This window comes from Episyrphus balteatus, chromosome 1, assembly GCF_945859705.1.
Source record: "Episyrphus balteatus chromosome 1, idEpiBalt1.1, whole genome shotgun sequence".
Classification (NCBI taxonomy): Eukaryota; Metazoa; Arthropoda; class Insecta; order Diptera; family Syrphidae; genus Episyrphus; species Episyrphus balteatus.
Genome location: NC_079134.1, coordinates 1,228,107 through 1,252,875, shown reverse-complemented (window position 1 = coordinate 1,252,875; position 24,769 = coordinate 1,228,107). Strand labels below are relative to the sequence as shown.

At 31.2% G+C, this 24,769-nt stretch overlaps 1 long non-coding RNA gene across 1 annotated transcript in view; it reads right to left on the bottom strand.

Moving 5' to 3' along the window:
- Positions 1-4,899: 4,899 nt before the first annotated feature.
- LOC129905510 (uncharacterized) overlaps positions 4,900-24,769 on the bottom strand; it is a 30,551-nt gene continuing 10,681 nt past the window's right edge. Inside the window, exons 2-3 of the long non-coding RNA XR_008770613.1 lie at positions 6,273-6,788; positions 4,900-5,228 (exon numbers count right to left, since the gene is read on the bottom strand). This is a non-coding gene — a long non-coding RNA (uncharacterized LOC129905510). The remainder of the gene's footprint in view (positions 5,229-6,272; positions 6,789-24,769) is intronic.

Sequence of the window (24,769 nt, the reverse complement as noted above, 5' to 3'; positions counted from 1 at the left end):
TTACCCTTGATCAAAATTAAATGGCTAAAAAATTTTAATATTTCAGCTCAACAGCTACCATTTGTGAATCCCACTTTCCCCCGAAAATTTTGCTAAAACCATGATTTTTGATCTTCAATTTAGTGCCATTCAATAATTAATTATTTCAACAAACTAAAATTTGAATGTCAGCTAATTTCCTCAATTGAAATACATTCAAATTGATTTCCAAATTACTAACCACTTAGTACTCTGACAGACAAATTATTTTATTTATTTATCATCATCGTCATTTCACAAAAACTTTATTCAGAATCATCTACAAATATTCAATAAATTTATTATTATTATTTATCATTAAACAACTCCCATCCAAATCACCAGCAATTCAACCCTGTTATATAGATTCTGTAGATAGATGATACCCGAGGTCGAAATAATATTAAAGGAGAAACTTTTTAAAACAGAAGTTTTCTTAAACAAATAAGCCTTCAAGAGCTTAAAAGATCAGCACGTCATTCCAAAAAAAATCAGTCTATTTCTTTAGAAAACCTACCTTATCTACCTTCCCTTAATAAACTCAATTCTTCCTTCGGTAAGAAGTAAAATAATCACTCCAACTCAACGCAAAAGTAAAATCAAAATAAAGATAGACGAAAAAAAAAAAGTTTAGTTCTTCAATTCGTCAGTTCAAGGAGTCATCCTATCTAAAAAGTTCTCAAACTCAGATCCTCCTGGAAACTATATCCGCATCGCAGTGAAACTTTCATCAAGGGTGACAAAAACAGAAAAACAAACGGAACTTGGCCCGTGTATTTCTTTCAATTTCTTTACCGTCCAGACTTTTATATTTTTTGGGGGAAAAAGTTTCCGTTAGTCTGTGTTGGTTGTTTGACGAAATATAACTTTTCCGTTAACATTAGTCTAGGCGGCGCGAATGCCTAGGTGCACATTGCACATGCAGGTCTCAGTGGGTTTGATGTCAGTAGTAACACAAGAACGGAAGTATTTTTGGTCCCAAAAGTCAATTATAGTTTTTTTTTTACAAAAGAAAAGTGGGGGAATCATCGTTGAAGAGAATGACCAAGGTTTTTCGAGCGTTTCAACCTCACTCTGATGTTATTTGTAGCCTTGGGATATATCCCCAGGAAGAAGGCAAATTATTAAAACTTCGAAATCAAGTTTTCTCTTCAGCGACATAGAGTGACGGATTTCATTGGAACACAAACTTTGAAGAAATGTCGAATTGGAGGAGGATGAGAAACAGGATGTCATCATCTTCGCTGTGGGTATATAAGACTGGCTGTTAGAAAATATAAAGTTCTTTCGCATATTTTTCACTGACACGACAGATGTCACTGACGTCGTCGTTCGAGAGACGGGAACATGGTAAAATAAAAATGGCACAATATGACATATCATGTTGCTCACATGTTGCCTCACGAACGTGCCTTTTTCCACTTTGACGATACTCGTCCTTGGTACTGAAAAAAGAAAACTCGTCATATTTTACATGTATTTCTGTCCATGTCCTTGTATGATATTCCTTGATTTTTCCCACTTATTTATTTGCTTTATATGTGCAGAGAACCAGGAAGGAAATGAAATATTGAAAGGAAGTCAAGATGTCGTCGTACACCACAGTTTTCACTGTCATTCAGTCTCTCTGGCATGTCGCATTTTTTTCTTTATTTTTTTTTCATAAGTTTATTAATTTCAACACACAGCTTGAAATGAAGTTTTGTTTGCTTTATAATTAAAAAAATATATAAATCTTGATATAAATCTAGGTAAATTATATTAATAGAAGCTCATTCCAGGTTTTTAGAATGACACTACAAAGACTGTATGAAATAGCATTCACCTCTCAACCTTTTATTTAAATTTACATTTTTATTCCATGTTCCGTCAACTCTGTTTTCAGGTATTTACTTGCCCTTGTTCGAGATATTAAAATATTAACAATGGTAACAAGTCATTGAAACACTTGACCATTAAGTGACCCGAACATGTTAGGTGATTTGCACATAATTTCTTAACCTCACACCTCTTTTAGGCGCACGCTATACTCACCTGTTACACGCCATATCACGTAAGTCCTTATAAGAAACATGTCAGCCATTTACGCTTTCTCACACTTCTAAACTTTTTTCTTATAAGTATTCAAACCCTAACTCGCCTCTTAAGTGAAACAGTTTTAACAATCGAAATAAATTTGACTGCCATCAGCGGCACCACCAGAAGAAAAATAATAATAAAAAAAAAACAATCAACGTTCATGTGAATAAAAAAAAAGGAAAAAACTTCCTTTAATTTTTGTTTGCTCACTTAAAATGCTCAATAACAATTATTCAAGTGTGATTTTTATTCCCAAACTTAACAAGAAAACAAAAAAAAAAGGACTTTTATGACATTTGCCTTTTAATGCTTGATTTACTTAGGGCATTCAAATCCCAACGTTCGTTGGTAGGGTTGACGACAAACGATGACGGTTTTTCTAACTTCAAAACTCAGGCTAACTTGGGGTTTGTTAAATTTCAATTAATTCCCTCGAATTTATACAAAAGAGAGCACAAAACCCCAACAAAAAAAAAGGAAAAATAAATTTATCAAATACGAACAGAAAAACACCAAAAGACCCAAACTAATTCCAAACATTTTTCATTTACCCCTTGACAATTGCGAGAGACCCAGCGACCACTAAAAATGTCCTTTTTCCTAATTGAAATTACCTCATTAAACAGGCAACTCTCCAACTCAATTCAAGGGTGAAATAACCGAAGCAGAAAAAAAGGCTATAGCAATTCCGGTACATAGGTAGGAGAGCGTATACCTAAAAAGAATGGAATCCATAATGCTTACGTACGTATACTCCAAGGAAAAAGGACTCAGACTCTTCTATATTTTATATTGCTTTGGCATTGGCATGCCGCCAGAAAGTTTTGCAATTGCCAAACAAGGAGCATGGAGCAATCTCTCGATCTGTCCGTCTTGTAAAGTTACAAGAAACATAAAAAATAAGAGAAGAAATAAAATCTGAAAAATTAAATAACCGATTTTATAGAATGTGTACAACGTATATACACACCATCATCACCGTGAACGGGAAGGAAGAAGTACTATCTCAGAACGACACTGGCTACCGACACCATCATCACAGCCAGCCAAGATGTATGTGAAAGAACTACAGGAGCAATTTTTGCACTTACCTACATTTCGGATAAAATATTGGTTCTTGGAAAATACGAAAAGTTGTGGAGCTGTTGAAAACTATCTCTGTACTGTGCCTGATTCATGTAAGGATATCCTCACTTAAAGCTAATGTACGGCTTGGGCAAAAAGAGGAGAACTTTTAATTAGACAACTTCAATTACATAAGCTATTAATTTCGGCAGGCGAAAATTGGACAACAAATTGGACTTTTTTTGGAAAATTGTCGATGACCTTTAGAGCCAAGTGAAATGATTCAATTTGAAAATACATGTTCGGCGTGCTCTTTTGAATTATTTTTATTTTATTTTTATTTTTAATTTTTTTTTCATTATCTTTGCTTTATTTTACATAAGAATGCTTCAATAAAACAATAATTTAGCAAAAAATGGACTTTTAAAATCAAAAAGCAGAAAAAAGTAATGAAATTACTTAGTAGTAGTAGAAAATCGAGAAATTAAAACAAAATAAAAAATAACACAAAATTACTTGATTAAAAAAGTGCAAAGAGTGTAAGTAGTTAGTTAGCAGCTAGCCATACTAAATTCCCATTTCCGAAAATAGTCTGTTAAAACTGTAATTACATCAGACGAGCAAACAAAAGTTATAAAGCCAAAAAAAAAGGGGGAGCAACTTTCAAATTAAATTCACACTATCACAGCATAGTATCTATTCATAAAAAAAAATAAAAAAAAAGACAGCAAGGATGATGATGAGAACGACTTTACCGACGATAAAAAAAATAAAAGAAAACGAAGTAGAAAGTCTTTAGTTTAGTAGCAGAAAAGGATATAAGTATTTATTTTGAACACGACGTTGCTGAAAATTAAACATTGTATTGCACGTAATGTTAACCATCTCTAATAAGATTCCTAAAAGAATTTTCCTCTCTCATCGCAAAGAATGAAGTCCTTATAATCGTTACACCGACATTTTTGGTTGTATAAACGTTGCCTTTAACAGCTCTGCTTTGAACATGAGAAAATGCGGGAGAATGTTTTGAAGTTCAAGTGTTCACTAATGTTAATAAGAAGATTTAAAATATTTATGCCTACAGAAATACGCAACGCTAGCACATAGTAACTTTTGTTTTACCTACAAAAAAATATAAAATATTTTTTTAGGAGTTGTCAGTTTATTTATAAATTAACATTACGATGATGAAGAAGTCCAATAAAGTGGTTTTCGTCATGTATGTACTTTTTATTATTTTTATGATTAAAAAAATACTTTTACTATGGCAAAAAATGTTCTACTTTTAAAATAAAAAATATTTGCAACTTCAAGCAGACAGTCACTGCGAAAAACTCTGTAAAATGAATTGGGAATTGAATCTTTGTTATTATAATGTTTAATCACAAGCAAATTAGACCTCACAGAATTTCCGATTTGCTTTTTTGTCAGAAACTCCTTAAAAAAAATACAAGATCGAAACTGTTCTCAAATCTATTCTATGCTAGATAAGATCCACTGCTATAGTTAATTAGAGATTTAAATAAGTGTATTTGTCGATTATGTATTGACTCTAAATCCTAAAATGAGAAAAATGTTACACATACACCGTAGTGACCATAAATGTTTTGTTCTATTTTTCGCAAGAAAATGGTCTTAATTTAGTTTGAGAAATAAACAAGAATCTTTTGAATAAAAAAACATATCTATTGATTTGTAGATAATAGTATTTATTTATTATCTTTGTTATTAAATTATGTAAGCATTTGCAAGTTAAAAATATAATTCTATGTGGGCTTGAGGTCTATTTACCTATTTTGTATCTCCTGTTAAAAAAATAGAACAAATATTCAAGAAAGGTCACGAACACAGAAATAATTATATGCAAATTATTTTAATTTGATTAACTTTGAGATCAATCTTAATTTTATTTTTTTTTTTAAATCTATATACTTTAGGTATTAAAAAACGAATGCTGTTTCTTCTTTTAAGGCTGCAATGCTTTATTGTTCCGGAGCCTTCATTATATATTCCACACTTTTTATTAGCAGCTGGTAACCACATTTAACAGTCGTGTATTCAATGATCTGGAAATAAAAATAATAATAATTTTATTTATTAAGAAGATATTGTTTAAAAGAATGAAAGAAAGAATTGAAATGAAGGGTAAAACATGAGTTAAATCACAAGGATACAAGGTTTTTTTAAGGATAAATTTAAAACATTTGGCAAAAAAGTAAAACAACAACATTAGTAATATTTTCAGAGTGTATTTTGATTTTTTTTAAAGAATTATTTGGATTAACTTCTTCAAATTGAGTTATCTTTATATAAACATTGTTTTAATTATTACCTATTTAGTGACCTTCTTTCAATAAATGTTATAGGTATGGTTATTTACATATAAACCTAATACATACACACTATAAACCAGCTTTATTATTTTCATTTATCTTGATATTCATTTTTTAATGAATATAATTAGTTTAGAAAAAAAAAATATTTCCTAATTGCCAAAGGATAAATATAAATGTCAAAAGCTTAGTTCTTATTATGCTATATAAGCATCTATTCTTCATTAACTAATCTTATAAAATTCACTCTTTTTCTATTTCAAAGAAGCAAATTAAATGCTTTTCTTTTCTCAGTGAAAAGTTTGAGGCAAGTCAGCACTGAATGACTACAAAAAAAAAGGGAAAAGATGTTTATATGAACCAAAGTTTCCCTTCCATAACATACGTTAATGAGTTGAGAGATGATAAAATTATTGTGGGTTCTATATTTTATATAAATCAGATTTCAATTATTCAATCAACAAACTTTTTAAAGTGCTGATTTAGTGTGCCCTTATGAAGGATTGATTTTGAACTTTGTATTTGGAATTTTGATACTATTTCAAAACTATTTATTGTGATGAACACAAAAAATCGTAAAAAAAAAATCCTTTTCTCTTAAATCTTTATATGTAAATTGCACTTAAACCATCACCATCAGGAACTGAATTTGAAATTCAAGGTTCTAATCGTGAAACTAAAAGAAATTTTGACAAGAAACCTAACAAAAGAATACTGATTTAAAATGTCTATAATTAAATTTATCCAAGAGCCTAAATAATACATATGCAAGCATACCTTGTATATACCTCTGAAGCCACATATAATCCTCTTATGCCATCGAATATGCCACAGACAAGGAGTGATGGTGAAATGTGTGTGATGGCAGTTTCCTTGAATACGAGAGTATCTCTATACACAGTCAGCGACAGGACTGTTATAATGCCACGGTGATGCTGATGGCCAACCACTAGCGGCTGTCATTTCTCTCGCGCCACAAAACATGCCAGATGCATGTTAAATAATTTATCAGGTATAAGTGCATTGCGGGCAGATATCGACCCAACCATAACAACCAGTCTCACTTCCTCCAAGAGTGAATGTTGTCGTTCGTCGTGGGTTAATATAAACTCTTTGGTATAACGTGTGTGTCCATATTGGTCGACAAATGCATATTGACACGAGAGGAGAAGTTTTCCAATTTAACCACCAAACAATGCATTTAGTTGTTAATTAGATGATGGTTGCCCCTAGTGACCGGGAAAGTATAGACGGTATTTATCCTTGATGTTCCCAAAGATGTCAAAGGCATTTCTGCAAATGAAAAGAAAAGAGAGATGCATTAGAGAGTTGCGGTAATTGGATGCACACTATAATCTGGAATAATACAATAATTGGCCTGATTAGAAGCTTTCGAATTGAGCTTATAAGATTTCCCATAAGCAGATTGGCATTCTACATTCACCATAGGGGATAAGTGTTTTCTTTGATGTGCACATAAATTAAAATCAATTCACCTTCCCAATATTATGAATCAAGCAACATTTTAAGGCGATTTTAAAGCTTTGATGTTGTGTGTATAATTGCCTCTAGGGTTTTGTGTTAAACTTTGAAATATTTGATAGATTACACGTTGTTATAAAAATGAAGTTTCAAAATATACGCGGGCGGAGACCTATCACGTTTTGTAGAGCTAGTCCCACTGATTACGAAACGGTATTTAAAAAGTCCCTAACACCCCCAAAATCTGGAGTTAGGGGCAAAAAACGGTGTTTTTGACCTTCGCCCATTGAAAAAAATCTAGCTTCGTCAAATTTTTACCCATAATTTGAAAAAAGAATTATCTGATAAAATTATTTTTCAATTTCCTCAAAACCTAGAAGGCAGAGAAACATTTAGTTTTCTCTATTCGATAAGCAATCAATTGAGAGAGTTTTCTGCATGAGTCAATTTTTTATTAAAATTCACAGTCTGGACAAAAATAGAAATTAATGAGTTTTTTTTAAATTTTGTTTCGACTATTTTTAACTTTGAAATAGATTATTTCAAAAACAATTTGTTGAAATATATTAATTTTAAAATTACAATTAAATGTACAATTCTCCCTTTCAGAAATGGTATCACTTATAACTGTAAGTGTTGCCGTTGTTTTTTAATAATTGTTTATTTTAATAATTTTTTTTTAGAAAATTGCCCCTAACTCCTAAAAGGGGGGACATAGACCCCCTTCTCATAGTTAAAAGGATTGTATTAAACTCCTCTACGAAAACCAATCAAATCCTGGCGCCCAAGTTATCGTACTACGTCCCAAAATAACATTTTTGTTCGGTGCCTAAACGTTCAAATTTCTGTATCTGGGTTGATATCTTTTTTTTCTAAGCCAATTTTGAACTGATTTTCATAAAAAATACCTCGGATTTCCCACAAGTTAATAAATTTAAATCTTGATCCTTTGAAAAAAAAAAAGAAAATATAAACAAGTCTTTCAAGGTGTCAATCCTTCAGAAGGTTCTTTGTTATTGTGGTCTTTTTATTGTTAAACTTTCTCAAGCTTGAAATGGCCTTTTGGCATACATTAGGGAGTGAGAAGAAAACTTTTTGTGTTGATAATTTTTTTCAAATTCATTGAATAGGCAGTTGATGACACAAAATAAGGAAACTTAAACATTCATTTGAAAATGTCTATAAAACACCAATATAAACGTTCTTAATGCGATTTAGGAAACATAATAAATGTGAAGACTAATGGTATGTGGCTGATAATGCGTAAATACAAAGTTACCAATGTGATGAGTCAATAATAATTTAAAAGATTTTTAGCCTAGGCAATAAAAGCAGGAGTTTTTCTTTTCGTACCTACATACACGTGTGCTGAAAAGTTCCAATTATGTATCCAAGGTAATAAAGCGGATTTCAGAGGTTATTTCAACACATTTATCAGAACATAAATATTTATATGTCAAATGAGACAAATGTCGGTTGGGAATTAAAAAAAAATACATTGGTGGATATAAACATTAATAAACAGCGAAAACTTAAGAGCCCATTTAGCTATTATAATTTAAATGATTTAATAACACATCAAAGGGGTGCTGAAGAAATTTTAAGCTGGAAAACAAACCATCGGAAATTTGGCTTACCCCTGTATTTGACTCTGTGAGGTTGGACCCATATTTTCCAACCGATTCAGGAGACATTTGTATGGCGTAAATATATTATTATAATATAAAAATATTTATTCTGAATTTTTTGACATTTTCACTTTAATGCGTCATTTTACTTTGCACGATGCACGAGTTACCATAAGATTACATGAGTTGCCAAACCTTTGAAGCCGTTTTTCTCAAAACCACACTTATGCAGATTCTTCGTTATATCATTATGCCCACGATATATTATGATATCACTCCTATTTGTGTGCGAGAACTCAGCGGTGTGGAGAGCTCAACAAAAAAAATATGTTGAAATTGCTCTAGGAGCTAGAGAAGATGAAACTGTTTCCATCTTTTAGTAGAATCTAATTATCTAATCCTTATTGAATCAGAAAGGTCTTTCGTATCCTTGTTTACAATGACGGATCTAAAGGAAATTAATAAATTTAAACATTTTTGTTTTTTTTTCACTTAAAATTTATGATGGTTCCGATTTTTTAAAAATAGGTATTAGGCAGCTCAAAGGAGTACCTTCGACTATATTGCTATGAAAGTGCTAGCTAGCTTAGCTACCTAAAGTTATTTTTCTGAATTACCTAATGATTTTCACAAGGGATTGAAGAATTTTCAAGACTTACTCTTTCCCCTAAGTCAACGCGGTCGTGTTTCATTTTCATTTTCCCAAATAACTTTAAGAATGTATTTAAGTCACTAAGTGTTTGTTTTCTGTGCCCAACTTCACAACTTATTTATTTTTCAAAACAAAGTAATATTCCGCTGCTGGCTTATTAAATTGAATATTGTTCCACTCGATAACGCATTAATAATTTATTACTAGCGGAACTTTATATTGTTCCCCACTTCACAATATAGAATACCAAGAAAAAAATTGATACTTTGGTGTCTAAGTTATGTTCTTCCTATTCGAAAGATGTGATTTTCAACAAAAACCAACAACAACAAAATTCAATCACGACGAAGGACGTTCTTTGCTGCCTAAATAAATGTCCTGTGCTACAAAGCAAAACTAAATACCCTTATTGATTTTTACTTTAACATCGGTTTACTGTCACTTGTTACATCTCACATCTCATATTGGTAATTTGATATTCTTGAGGGTGAAGAAAAAAACAAGAGATGAAATATTTCCTGGAGACACAAATCGATATTAAGTAAACGATTTGTGTTTACATAGGAACTTGTATCTTGTTTTGTTCTGTTGGTTTGCATATTTCATATGAGTATCCTTGTCCATATGAAGTAATAATGCCCCTAAAAAAGTTATCTGAAGAACATTTTCTTAAAGTTAGACAAATGTTTAACAAGGTCAATCTATAAGCATTGAAATTCAGAGGTAGGGTAAGGTGGTATAAGAGTGCGCATTTTAGACAAAACACCAAATAAAACAATAACAAAAAGAATTTAACTACTTTTTTTATATATAGTTTTTAGTTTATAATCAAAGCAACGAAAAAAACTTAAAACTGGTGACAAAAATGTATTAATTCAAAAGTTATAAACAAATTACCGCGTTAGGTCATTTGCGCACTCTTATACATCCTATTGTGTAAGAGTGCGCGGCTTAGTTTGTAAGAGTGCGCAGCTGCGTACAGGTGTAAGTTCGCACAAAAGTCGCAAATAAAACTGCCTATCTTTAAATAAACAGAGTATTTTTCAATATATCACTCCTTGAATGAGGAACAATCAATTTAGTCTTCGATTAATGGTTCCGAGAAAATTTCAATATTTCCTAGTTACTTTCATTCGCTTGTTTTTTTTTAAACTTGTATTTGGTTTCTTTTTGGTTGGAATTGCTTTTTCTAGCTGCTGTTTGCTGGCATATGGACAAATGCCAGTTATTTTGAAGCCTTGGATAGTATTTACTGCTCTTTTAACCCGCGCACTCTTATACATCATCATGGTGCGCACTCTTACACGTTCAGACATGTAATCGAAGAATATACATGTAATTCACAATGCACTTTATGACCATTCTTACGTGTTCCTCAAATGTTTCTTTTTGTCGACTTTTCAATGTCCCATACTTTGTTTATTGTTATTTTTTGTTGTTAAGCGGAAAATTTAATTTGTTTGGCAAGAAAAATTGGAAAAAAAAGTGCTAAAAAACTTAAACTTAACTAGCTCCTCTGTTTACAAACACATTTGCATGAAATTTTGACAGCAGATCAAAATCAGTTAGATCTTTCCAAAATAAGTGCATTCAGTCATACATTCCCTTTCAAACCGTAGAAAATCGCTTTGCGCACTCTTATCAACCGCGCACTCTTATACCATCCTACCCTACATGATAAAAAAAGGGATAAGATGGAGATTTTAAGGAAAAATAAGTAGGCTTTTAAACTATTACGTGTAGGTACATAAAAGGGTTAAAACCCAAACTAGCATTAAGTAAGGGAATTATAGTTCTTCATAAAAAAGGTAAAACCTCAGTTAAACTTTATAAAATATCTGTTTCAAATTGTTGATTTACCAGTTCCTTCAAAAAAATATCAACACAAAAAACCATGTCAATGTTAAGAACGAAGGACAAAACAAATTTATGTTTGCAAAACAAGTTTCGAGCAACTCCTCACAAAAACATATTAATGACATGACGAAAATGTGATTAAAGGACACAAAAAACATTATTCCTTCTTTACACATTAACTTGTCTGTCTAACAGCTATTTAAACTGTCAACATTGTTAGAAGAAATAAATTTAAATCACGCGTAAAAAACTTTATCCTTCTAAAGGATAATGAATTTCCCAAACACTCGCATGTAAGTTATTCATTACAAAAAATTTAAACACAGTAACAGTTGTTAGTTGTCCTTCTACTATACATCAGAGAGGACATATTGGTGAAACCTTTAAATAAGTTTAAAGTGACTTTTTATTTTGTTTTTTTTTTTTTTTTGCTAAAAGATCATGATTACATTAAATCTGCTTTTAATTGAAAATTTATTTTTTCAACAAACACTGTTATCAGTTTTCGAAGAATTCTTCAATTAACTTAAAAAAAAAAAATACTTCAAGTTAAAAGAGTGTTTCAATTAGCATCATTTCTTGATTTCTGAAAAATTTAATGTTAATGAGTACCTACTTAACATTTTCCATTTACTACCAATACTTAATAACTGTGATTAGTGACTTGGTTAAAATAATTTTTTTTAAATGTTTTTTTATGAAAACCTTAAACGATTTCCTAGAAAATCTGACTAAAAGGAAATAAGATTTATGTTACAACTTTTGAAGGTGAATTCTGTGGTATTTCCATCGTTTTTTGTTTGAATGGGTTTTCATAGAAAGACGGTTTTTCAACTCCTGCATTGCATGAGATGGAAGCCAGGTTCAGTTAGTCGGTGTTTATTTGAATTTATGATTTTTTTCACTATAAATCAGGTTAATGCGAAAAGTTTACCAGTTGCTCTCTCCACCTCGCTGCAGCGAATAATTTCGAAATTCTATTTTTTTATGTGTTCTAGTCTGCTACTGGTTTTGTAATATTTCAGAAGTAGGAATTACTTATTAACATTTGCTGTCCGAAATAACTCAGAACATGCGGGAGAGATATTTTTTGTTAATATGAATCAAAATTTTCATAAACGGGCAGATATTGGATTTGAATATAAATTACGCCTTGATGTGGTAAAATAATCTAGCGAAAAGCTGATTAATCGTGGTCATGGCATTTAATTTCATATGCATTTTGAGGTTTAATTGAGTTTTACATGAACATCTTAATTTCTTCCATTTATTTTCGGAGCTCTGTGAAGCCAGAACTGCAACTTCAATAGGAAGAAGTTTGAAAAAGATTATTTTTTGGTATTTAGTAAAAACTCGATTTGGACAAACGATTGCAATTAGTTTAATAAGTCCAATCGTTTCGTTAAAGGAGGGAGCATAATCCTATAAAAGTCAAAGTCTCCACCTTTTAATTTAAAAAATTCTGAAAAGTTTAATAAAATCCAAAAGTTGCTTCTGTTTTGTTGTAAAAACTGAATGTTAATTAAAAATGTCAAAGTTCAAAATTTTATTCTACTGCATTCACTTGAGGAGAGTGTAACGTGACACTTTATCATACAATAGGTATGTTATTAATCAGCGCATAACTTTTTTGGCACAAAATTCAAAAATGCTGTGGTAAACCCAGGAACCCTATTGCAGAAATTCCGCTTGCATCTACACAAAGCAACTTACCAGAATAAGACACAAAATCAAGGCTCGTTTATCTGAGGACAACTGTTAAAGCTGAAACACAATCACGCTTTGCCGTCGATTTTGACAACTGCCAAAAGTTTAACCATACGAAATATGGGTAATCTCCCACAATGACGCTTTTCTTACGTACGCTTTTTTTGACAAACGTAATGGAAACGTAAGAAAGCGAGCAAAAGTTCAACCAGACTGAACTTTTCCTCGCTTTCTGACATTTATGAGACATAGTTACAGTCACCCACATTATTATTCCGCCAAATGTGAATAAAAAAAAATAAATTATTGCAAACCTAGGTGTGTTTTTTAATTTCTCTATATAGATTTTGCACAAAAAAACGACATCGAGATATTTAAAATCAAAACAATTTACGTATTAAAAACAAAAATAATTTAATGATGTTGTAGACTGAGTTTTATTGTTAAAAACAATTTATTTTGATTGGTTTTGTTTTTATATCTATAGGATTAAAGAATAAACAAATTTCTATGCATTTTTTAAACACATTAATATCCTTTTTCATTTTTCCACAATTAAATCAAGATAAAGACCAGGCCCAATAATTTTGTGAGTGACTGTTTTTTTTTTTATTTGACAGCAGATTTTTTGTTTCAATCAGCTGTTCGAAGTCAAAGTGACAGAAGCGCACTTTGAGGATTTCTCAACGTAACGCGATGACGCGTCTGGCAAAGTGTGATTGTGCAACGGCGTATACAGGGGGGGGGGGTCACGGGGTCATGACCCCCCAAAAGAGCTCAAAACTTAAACAAGAAATTGTTATGTGATTTGCAAAATGTCAAAGTTTTAGAACATGAACGAAAATGAAAAGTGAAAAAAATTTTCGGTATTCAAACCAACTATTTTCCTATATTTGGGGATATTTTTAGCAACCGCTATGCTGGATTAGGATTATTTTGATTCGTTCGATAATATAAGGCATTGATAGGCTAAAGTTAAGCTGTGTTGTAGAGTTTTGTATGGATTTAGAATCCAAATACTATTTTAATTTTGACTAAACCGATAAAATAGATAAGAATATAAGCAAGCTTGTCTAAAGGCAAATTAAATATTTAAGCAAGCTTAGATCACTTAAAATATCCTTCGATAAGCAATTTAACAAAAACTAATAAATATAACTGTATATGTTTTATATTTTAAACCGCCGATAAATACCTCAAAGCTGACAAAATCAGAGCCGAAAATTGTAAAATCCTTTGTGAGTGATCTAAAACATTTCTTTAATTAGTATTGGCGTTTGAAATTTCGAAAAAATATCTACCCTAAAACTAGCATAATTTTGTTTAATATTTTCTGTTACGACAAAAATATTTTTTTGTCTTTACTGTTTTCACAGAGGTTCCTATTTGAATCCTGTAACCCCCTTGTCTTAAAAAAAAAATAAAAATTCGCGTACAATTTTAAAACAAAATTTAAAAGAAATTATATTTTCAAACACAATTTTTTTGGAAAAACTTTGCGATTCGTTTGCCTGAGGTTAGGAAGACAATTAATTCGAAAGTTACCAGTGTTATTAAATTAAAATTGTAGGACCAGGTTTTCGTCCTTGATGTTTGTGGGTGTGACTACACACTATTGTGTAGTATCAGTTCTCTTATCTGTCACAAATCTAGAAATCACAGCTTTGTTTATTTATTCTGAGGCGCTTATACTGTCCGAAGACCGTAGTAAACGTTGAACAGATAAACGAACAAAGGTATTAAACAAAAAGAAAATTGATTCACCAACAAAGATGATTGAAAAGATGTTTTGTTGTATTTTCAAATATGAATACAAACAATTTTATTATTAAAATAAATGAGAAATTTAAATTACGTTAAATGAAAATAGTTGGCAACCATAAACTGCGTTGAACTACTTTTTGTAAAATATTTAGGCGCTTTGAAGAAAACGTCGTAAATAATAAAAAATAATTAAACGATTTAAGGTTGGCTTATAATTAAAGCCCCTCCCCCTGGTGTGATACTTTTTTGAGAACGTTAGCGCTAGGCAACCTTTGCTCAATGAAATATCAAACAAGAGTGATTTGTTTTGAATCAAGCTCTGCCTTTTATATGATTTTTTGAAATAATTTTAAATCAATGAAATATATGATTACAAACATAAATTATTTTAAAGTGATTAAACATGAAGTATTAATTTAGAATATTGAACATTTAAATGAGAATTATATGAATTAACAGTAAATGGATGTCTTATAAAATGATTTTTATTTTAACTTATAAAATAATTCTGGACTAGCGGAAAACAATGCAGAGTTGTTTAAAGGCAAATTATTGAATCGAAGGACTTGTACATTTACTAGGGATCGGGTTTCCATGCAAATGCATGTTTTTTTAGGAACACCTCGGAAGCATGGCAACGTAGTATGTACACGAATCAGGATATTTCCTTTAAAATGGCAATCAATCGTTAGTGCATATTTTTGCATATTTTGCATTTGTTAGCATTTTGTTTTTGCATATTTTGACATATTTTGGAAATAAATGCATGTTTTTCGTGCATATTTTCGCAAAAATTGGCAAAAATAACGAAATTTCACGCTTAAAATTTTTGACTAAAAGTGACTGAAAGTCAATTGGAAAAAAGTCAAAAACGTAAGCAAATGCTGTGCAAAACTGGCAAATTGTCCAAACTCATAAAAAACACGATCAAATGATAAATTGGATTATTTAAGACTAAATTTTCGCCAATTTTATTTATTGTTTTTAAGGAAAACCCCAATATTTCCAAAAAGTTACATCTTTGAACTCGGAAATGGTTTCGTATATAGATTTCATAAAAGTTACGTAAAATCTTTTTATAATTTTAAAGAAATATTTATATTTTACAAATTCATGTGGCCTTAAAAGCAAATTTAAAGTAGATATTTTTTTTTTTAAGAGTATATTTTGAGCGCATATTTTTCGTTTTTAAGTGTATGAAAATCCTATCCGTATACATTACACTGTACTTTAAGGACAGGATGGTCTTAATTAGTTAGACTTAAGGTTGAACCCTAAACAAAAGCAAACGAATCACACAACGTTTTTGTTTGGTTATTCTTAGAACTCTTCGGAACTGCTCGATTCGATTTGCAAAACGAATAAACTTTAATATTTTTAATTCAAATAGCACATTTTCAAGTTTATGCCTACCTACTATCAAAACTTTTGTAAAAAAAATTTGGCATGACCTCCCCCCAAGAAGAAATCCTGTATACGCCGTATATGTGTTTCAGCTTTTACTCCTTTTTGAGACGTTACAAACAACTATTGTATTTAGGTAAAGTATGGTATTGTATTTTTTCATCTTTATATAACTACAATTCATCTTTAATGTCTGGATATTTCCTCTAAATAACATATTCTGTCTACAATACTGAAATACAATCTCATAAAACACTTCTTTTGATGTGCGTAACGTAACGTGATTGCATTACGTATACCTACCATCCCTCAAAAAAATATAATCAAATGTATCCAAACATCCTGCAGCCTCAATTAATTTCCTTTGAGTATGTAAATTAATGAAAACGGCAATATTTTCCCAAAAGCAAGCATTATAATGGTCTGCATCAGGGAATGAGATCAAAGTGAATTAGGTACATTCCCCCAGTATTTTCGATATGAAACAATATGTCACATTCCTCGTTGGTAAACTTATACAGAATAGACTTTTGTGTTTGTCTATGAACATAGTTAACAGGTATACACGTCCTCTTTTACCAATCTATCATGGTCTAAGAGGGTATAGGAGGGAGAAACGAGACTATCAGAGCAGAAAGAAGAGACTTTTCCATCACATCAACCAACACTGTGTTGCGTTTGTGTTTGCTTTAAGGATTCACTGATTAAATTTCGCCAAAAAGGTTTTCACATTTTACCCAGTATCATAGACCTTACACGACCTGTGTATACGCGACGCACGTGTAGATTCCATATAGGTAGTATAATAGTCAGCCCCTCTGATAGCTGAAAAGCAGCCAACAGTAATACCAATCACGTTCAGCAAATAATGCAGCAAACATATTTTGCCAAAAAGCAAATAAATTTGGCTTTCATTTTAAGGTAAAAGCATTCATTTTATACCTTAACCCCCCGTTTCATTCCCCTAAAGGCCACATCTCAGTCAACAGTCATCCTTTTTGATGGCCAAGCCATTATCATCATGTAACCAGCACACAGTGGGTTTTATGGAAATGGTAGGTAACAATCCCTGAATAAACCCTGTAACGCGGTAACCTGTAATAAGGTACAGTATTATAGGGTATAGTAATCTGTGGTATGATAATGATGGTGGACGAGTTTGGGGCATTAAATGAGAAAGCAAACAAACAAACTACCTAAATCCGAACAAACTTTCAATTTAAGTTATCTGAATCTAATAGTGGAACTTTGGAGGGTATTTATTATTTTGCAAGAAGGATAAAAAATTTTAAAGAACCACTATGATTTCGAAATGAATACGGGAGCAGAGAGGATCCAATTCAGCGCTTCCGACAAATTATTTTCAAAGGAGGCCTCAAATCCCCATCAAGCTTAAAATAAATATCCATATTGGCACCACATCAGCAGAATTCTATTGCATATAGACGATTTATCTTCAGAGAATTGCTAAACGAAGAAAATCCTTTCATTTTGGCGAGGCTCGTAAAATGAAAAGTCAGGAGAATCAGGTCCGAAAGTCTTTTGGAACTCTAAATGTCTTTGCAGCGTAAGGACAAATTTAGACAAAAAAAAAAAACTCCTCATCATTATCCTTAGCGCTGAAGATGAAAAAGCCACGACTAAGGACATAAGCTCATTAAAACATTTCAACATTTCCACTTGGTTGGTATCGACAAAAAGGTCTTCTGCATTATGGCGAAAGCATTAAGGGTCGATGGGGTGATAGTGGAATGTTATCTCCCACCGAAATGAGTTTGAAATAATTTTCTAAAATTTTCGCCTCAATAACTTCAGAAGATGGTGGTTGAGAAAGGAGGTGATAAAGCTGGTAGCTGATGTCGGTGAAGTGGATGATGGTGGAACACAAGAAGTCTTCCATATTTCTGTATCATGGGATTGTGAAAACTGTGTCAGGATTGTAATTAACCAATTCAAATATTGATTTAATAGTTGGTTTAATACCACTGAACTATACTTGGAGATTTCAAGTGCAGTCTTGCGAAATCACCCGTATACCTTCTTGAAAATCATATATTCCTACTCTGACACGTACACATAAGTCCTTTTAGTTAAAGTAAGTCCTATCAATCGTTTCATTGAAACTTCTTCAGGCATAAACAAATTCGTTCAAGTGTCGATTCAAATGGAATCAGAACTTACCTTCAATTTTCTGATGAGGGCTGTGATATTTACCATACAGGCAGTGTTTAACAATTTGATTGATATTAATTAAGAAGTAAAAACCGTCAGGCAGGTACTTTTATTTCTTCGCTTGCCTTAACTTCGCTGTCTATAATAATTAACTGCAAATGTTCTTTCCCGAAGGCTTTACACCACGACAGTGTTTCTTACTTTCTTATTCAAATCGCACCCAAAAAGAGAGAGTGCACGCAGAGACTGAATTGACTATTATCAACCTCGTTTCGTCCTTGTCATCAGTCGTTAGTGCTATAGGTACTTGTCAACCCCTCATCTATTTCTATATTCCTTTTCAGTATGCTTTGCAAAAATACGAAACCTGAATACAGAGAAGTTACTAATTAGCGGTGAAAAGGGCAATTTTATCGGTTGGTTTGTCAATGTAAAATAAATTCCCCCCCCCCACTACAAATTAATGAAATTCTGAAAATTATCACAGGGTGGAATATCAAATGAAAACTTTCAATATGTACCTTCAGAGTAGAGCACCCGCCAATGTACTACCAATTACGCAAAACCAATCCAATTAGGCGATAAGTAAACATAACAAACAATGAAGCTTCCATTATTATTTGTTGTAGAGTTTTGGGGTAGTTGATGATGGGGGACAAGTATTGTTTACCTTCTAATTTTTGTTAGACCAAGTTGACACTTAAAGGAACTTCTTAAAGTTACCCTTAATAGTTTTTAAAATAAAACTAACTACGTGGAAGTAATTCATTTAAGTCTAGGTAGCTTAAATGAATTAATTGTGGTTGTCTGTAAAGCCAGTTTTTAGGTAATAACTACTTCATAAGAAAACAGGTTGCGTGCTTTTACTAAAAAAATATATTTAAAAATTATTTATTTGTCAACTTTCTTGTAAAAAAAATTATTAGACAATAAATCTTATAGTAAAATACCTAAGCTTAAGAATAAGACCGTACATATTTATATCTGTGCCTATGTTTTGTAGAAAAACGCAAAAACTTTTTGAATCTTATCATAATGTACACGAAAAAGCTAAAAAAAATGCCTTTTTACTTGCGATATACACTTCGCGTCACTTGAATAGAAACAACAATTTTTCTTTAGAAAATACCGATTGGCGCTTCGGTGAGGTAACTTAGTAGGATTTTGGTTTTAAATTTTCAAAGAGGAACTTTTAACAAACAATGTTGTAAAAACAAAAAACCCAAAACAGAAACCGTATGGCTACTAGTTGCGTTTTTTCGCATTACTTCACAAAAAACAGTGTTTTTTTTTTGCGTCACTTGAATAGAAACAAGCTCTTAAATTAGATAAAAATGATGAAAAATCATGGACAACACTAATTTTAGTAAAGCAGTCTTAAACTTTGACATTATTTGCACATTATAACCAATTATGGGCTACGAGCTACCATTAGGCAACACAGAAAATGCATAAATAGCAGCTAACATTGGAAATGCACTTGCACTATGCAAAATCGCGAAAGATATTGGAAAATTTTGCCAAATTTGTATGAAAATATTTTTGAAATATCGTAAACTAGTGATTGAATAAAAAAATAAGACAGGTGAGACCCAAATCAAGAGCAGAGAAAAAAATAATTTAAAAACTAGCAGCAATTTCCTTCACTTTGCCGCTAAAATCGGTCAAAAACGTGGTGTTAGTGCGATGGTAATGTGTTAATTTGTTCCATCATGGAAGTTATAAAAGGTGCACAACATTTAAAAAGCCTCAAAATGCAAAATAACAACATTTTAAGTTCTACTAAGATTACAAAAAAGTTAACTATTTTATAATTGCATTTGAACTGAAAAGAAGTGAGGAAAAGAGTGGTTTTTTAAAGGAAAACATACCAACTCAGATGGACCACGTTAATATTAGTCCTATTTCATTGGTTTATGAAAGAATAACTTTTATCGCATCGCCAATAAAGGGCAATAAAATGTGTTATAGTAATACGCTTTGTTTTTATGATGTGCAATAGGAAAATTGAAGCTTCACGCTTCGAAAAAAGATGCAAACTTTTACAAAGAAATAATGGAAGAAGCTCTTGGGAAGTTTAGGAACGTGGAAAAACAACCCTCTTAGAGGTTGCACAAGGAGAGTTCCAGAAAAAAACAACGCAATAGAAACAAAACAGATGCATTCCGGATAAAAACGAAAGTTTATTTCACTTATTCAAACCTTAAATTGTAGAAAATGTCATTTTCTTAATTTGTAAGAAGTTACCAAACACTATAGTCTCTTTCTCCAATTAGGTCCACGATTGTGTACAGTCCAAGTGCATTTTCAATGTTTAATTCTATTTATGCATTTTCTGTGATGCCTAATGGTAGCTCGTAGCCCATAATTGGTTATAATGTGCAAATAATGTCAAAGTTTAAGACTGCTTTACAAAAATTAGTGTTGTCCATGATTTTTCATCATTTTTATCTAATTTAAGAGCTTGTTTCTATTCAAGTGACGCAAAAAAAAACACTGTTTTTTGTGAAGTAATGCAAAAAAACGCAACTAGTAGCCATACGGTTTCTGTTTTGGGTTTTTTGTTTTTACAACATTGTTTATTAAAAATTCCTCTTTGAAAATGCAAAACCAAAAATCTACTAAGTTACCTCACCGAAGCGCCAATCGGTATTTTCTAAAGAAAAATTGTTGTTTCTATTCAAGTGACGCGAAGTGTAGGTACTATAGGGCAAGTTTAGGATTCGTAAAAAAAATCGAACTCGAGATAACAATTTTACATGACATTACGATGATGGAGAATGCCAAAAAAGTGGGTCCGGCAATTCTGTCTGTCTGTCTGTCTGTCTGTCTGTCTGTCTGTCTGTCTCTATCTGGAGCTGCAGCCTAAACGAGTGAAGTGATTTTCTTCAAACTTGGTAGTTAGCAGTTTTTGGTGATTCCCTAGAGGGGAAATTGAAATTTTTTTTTTATGACCAAAACTAACGGTACCTGCCATATAACGGAAATAGAAAAGGTAATTTTTTTCAAAAACGGCTCTAACGATTTTGATTAAAATTTTTGTGTGTAGTACTACACATAAGGGCCAACTTTTTAAATAAGAAAAATATTTTTTGTACCGTTATTAACGGTACCTGTCATAGAACGATTTTTTTCGTTTCTGAATATCTCGTACAAAATTAACCCGATTTAAATGAAAATTTTTATACAAAAGTGTGTAAGTAAAGATAATATTAAAATTTTAGAAAATTTTCAAAAAACGCATTTTTGGTTTTTTAAAAAATATTTCAAAATTTTTTTTTGAAAAATCAATTTTTTGAAAACGGATCAATGAAAAATTTAGAAATTTAGTTTTTATATGTAAATAAATTATTTCTTCAAAATGGCATACCAACTTTTTTTTTGAAAAATGTTAAAAAAATTTTATATATAAAAAATTATTTTTTTAAAAAACGGCTCCTACAATTTTCAAATTTTTTTTTCTAAAAATACCTTTTTATACGAGAAATAAAATGGCATATTTGTTTTTTTTTTTAAGATATTTTAAAATTGAGTTTTAATAATTATAAAAACAGATTTAATTTTTTTATACTACTTATGAAATTTCTTCAAAATATCAAATTTTAAATTTCTTGAATAAAAAGCTTTAACATTATAGTTATTTTAAGCATAAGAGCAAGTACGTGCGACCCCAGTCGTGCAATTTATTTTCTTTTGTCATTATATCAAATTTTGAATGAAAAGCTTACAAAAAAATTACACAATTATAAAGTTTAATATTTTTTCTAGAGAATAAAGCCATATTTAAATTTGTACAATGCGTAAAAGGTATAAAAATAATTTTTGAAAATCAGTTTTCATTACACCATTAAATCCATTTTTATATAAATTTTATACCATCTGAAAGCCTATTTTTTCAGCTCAAAATATTTATATCAACCATGTCTGCATGACATCTACAAAAAGAGCTAGAATATTTTGAACAAAATTAATTTTCATCTAAAAAAAGCAAGAAAAACAATCTTCTTTTTCTTCAACTACCTTAAATCCCATTTTTTTAATTGACAACCTAAAATAAATTTTATATCATCTAAAAGCTTATTATTTTACCTTGTATATGACGCTTCAATCATATTTGTACGATGGCTATAAAAAAAAGTAGGAATTTCTTAAAGCCAACCATGTAAAAATTTTAAACTGAGAATACGGTACTACCCACTCTGTTGGTTGGTCATGGGCAACAGATCTCCACAGGTGTTTTGAGGTATTTCTGAAGATTTTTAATTTAACATTGTGTAGCTTGTAGTAAATGTACCATAACCATAAGATATGTGTGATACTATATCAAATGAAAGGTAATATTATTAGCATACTCAATAGAGTTAAATAAATTTTATCTGCTCTAGATCAAAAGAAAGAAGTTTCGAAAAATACAACTTTATTTTACCGTTATCTCAAAATGTGAATATAAAATTGATTAAAAAATTTACACAAATATAGTCCTGCCTATTATCTATCTATAGTCTAAAATTAAAAAAACGTTAAAAACTGTCATTCTGTCAAAAATCATTTATGAATACTATTTTTTGTGTACATGCATGCGCACGATCATAAACTTTATTTTCTATAAGTTTGAGATTTTTTGAGCGCTACGAAAAATTACTAAAAATGAAAAATTCAAAAATGCATATTAAAAAACGCAGAGACTTCAAAAAAATCCGTTAAATACCCCTAATTTCTTTTTTCATTATCTTTGGAATGGCATTTTTCAAATCTTCAAAAAAAATTTCCTCTACTTTGTCAAAGGTGTACCTCATGTTTTAATTTAAAAAAAAAACCATTTATAACTTGGTTTTAAAATTTTTTAGAAAATTTTCTAAAAGGCCATGTTGGCCTTACAATAAATTTTTTTATTGATTAAAAAAAATTCAACTTTCTACAACGTCGCTTTTATAGAAAATAGCTACTTTTTTGCAATTTTGTTTTACCCCTATTTACCCTATCAAATGATGAAATTTATAAAAAGCCTTCATTTGGATTAACTTTAGGTTATTATATTTCAAATAAGCTATAGAAAATGTTTGTATCTCCAATAGTGTTTTTAATTTTTTAATTGAAATTTTTGCCGCACTGCTCAAATTTTCAGGTGGAACGGGAGAAAATGGCGTCACTTTTTTGCGGGGCTGCCATGGTTAATCGATTTTTAAGACGTTATCACGTCCAAAAAAAAAAAAAAAAAACGTCAACTTTCTAGTTGGCATATTTTAATAACATTATGAATTTGACCACTTTCCGTAATGCTTTTATATTTAAAACTTGTTTTGTTCATATCTAATCAAATCATAGACCAGGCCTTATAAGATACACCCTCTTTAAGACAAAATGAGCTTAAAATGGTTTATTATTTTTATCTAGTGTAGCTGGCTGAAAAGATTTCCACACCGACAGACACTTGTAGCTTATTTATATAAACTTCTGACCTACCTTGTAGATTTCCTCTTATAAGACTTTATTTCCCCCTCATATTCGTAAGTGGATGATCATCTTTAATACCTTCTCTGTATAGACAGTGCGTATAGCCCCCTCCCCCTAATAAGCAGCTAAATTAACGATGTAAAATTCTAAATGCTATTTCTATTGGTCTTGATGATATTGTATAGGCCAGTCTTCTAGGTAATTAGAGTGAACGAGCATCGGGGGAGAATTTCAAAAACAGGCAACATTTGCCTTGAACAAGGTCATAACGAAATTAGCTTAACAGAATAATAAGTTTTTTTTTTCCTTTATTCTGATGATTTTGGAAGAATAATTAGAAGTAGGGGTGTAAAGGTATCATGTTTTGAGAGTTTTTGGAATTTTGTATACGTCAATTTCCGTTTGGTTGCTTCGTTTAATGAAAATTAATCTCGTTAATCATGTCACTTTCGGCCAAAAGGTTCCATTTAATGGCAATGTCAGCACTAGTGTTTTGAATAGTCATTTCAATCGTTGCCAAGGCGTTAATTAATTTTATATATATTATATATGATGCTATGGCAATTTTAAAAGGCTCTTCTGCCTCCATTTTTGAAAATCGGTTTTCATCGATGTTCGGAAAATGTGTTTTGGAATAGGAGGTGGTATTCTCATTTCACTTGTGAGTACCATCTGAGCACTAAGTAGTTCCTCGTGTCTAAAAAAACATTATCAAAACCACTTTGTACCTATTAACACCGTTCACGAGTCCTTATACAATTCTTAGAACAACAAAAAAATCAACGGAAACGTATCCCATTGCCAATGCATTGTACAAAGTCAAAGGTGTTAAGTGTCATTATTTTTCCCCCATTTGTGTGGAAAAACTTTCGAGAAATGTTTTTCAAAACGTTTCTTTACGTAAACCAAATAATGGGAACGAGAACGACGACCCTTTGGGAACGAAAGAACACAAAAATGTTGAATAAACAATTAAGTTGAAATAAAATCCCAATTCTGGGTCGGACAGACACCGACCACAATGAGTTTCTCGAAACACAACGACGACGACAACGACCAGCGAAAAGTTCAAAACCATAAAGCCTTTACATAAGGACAACAAAAAAAAAAAAACTAAAAATAAAAGGACCAACCATAACTGTAGTGTAATACAG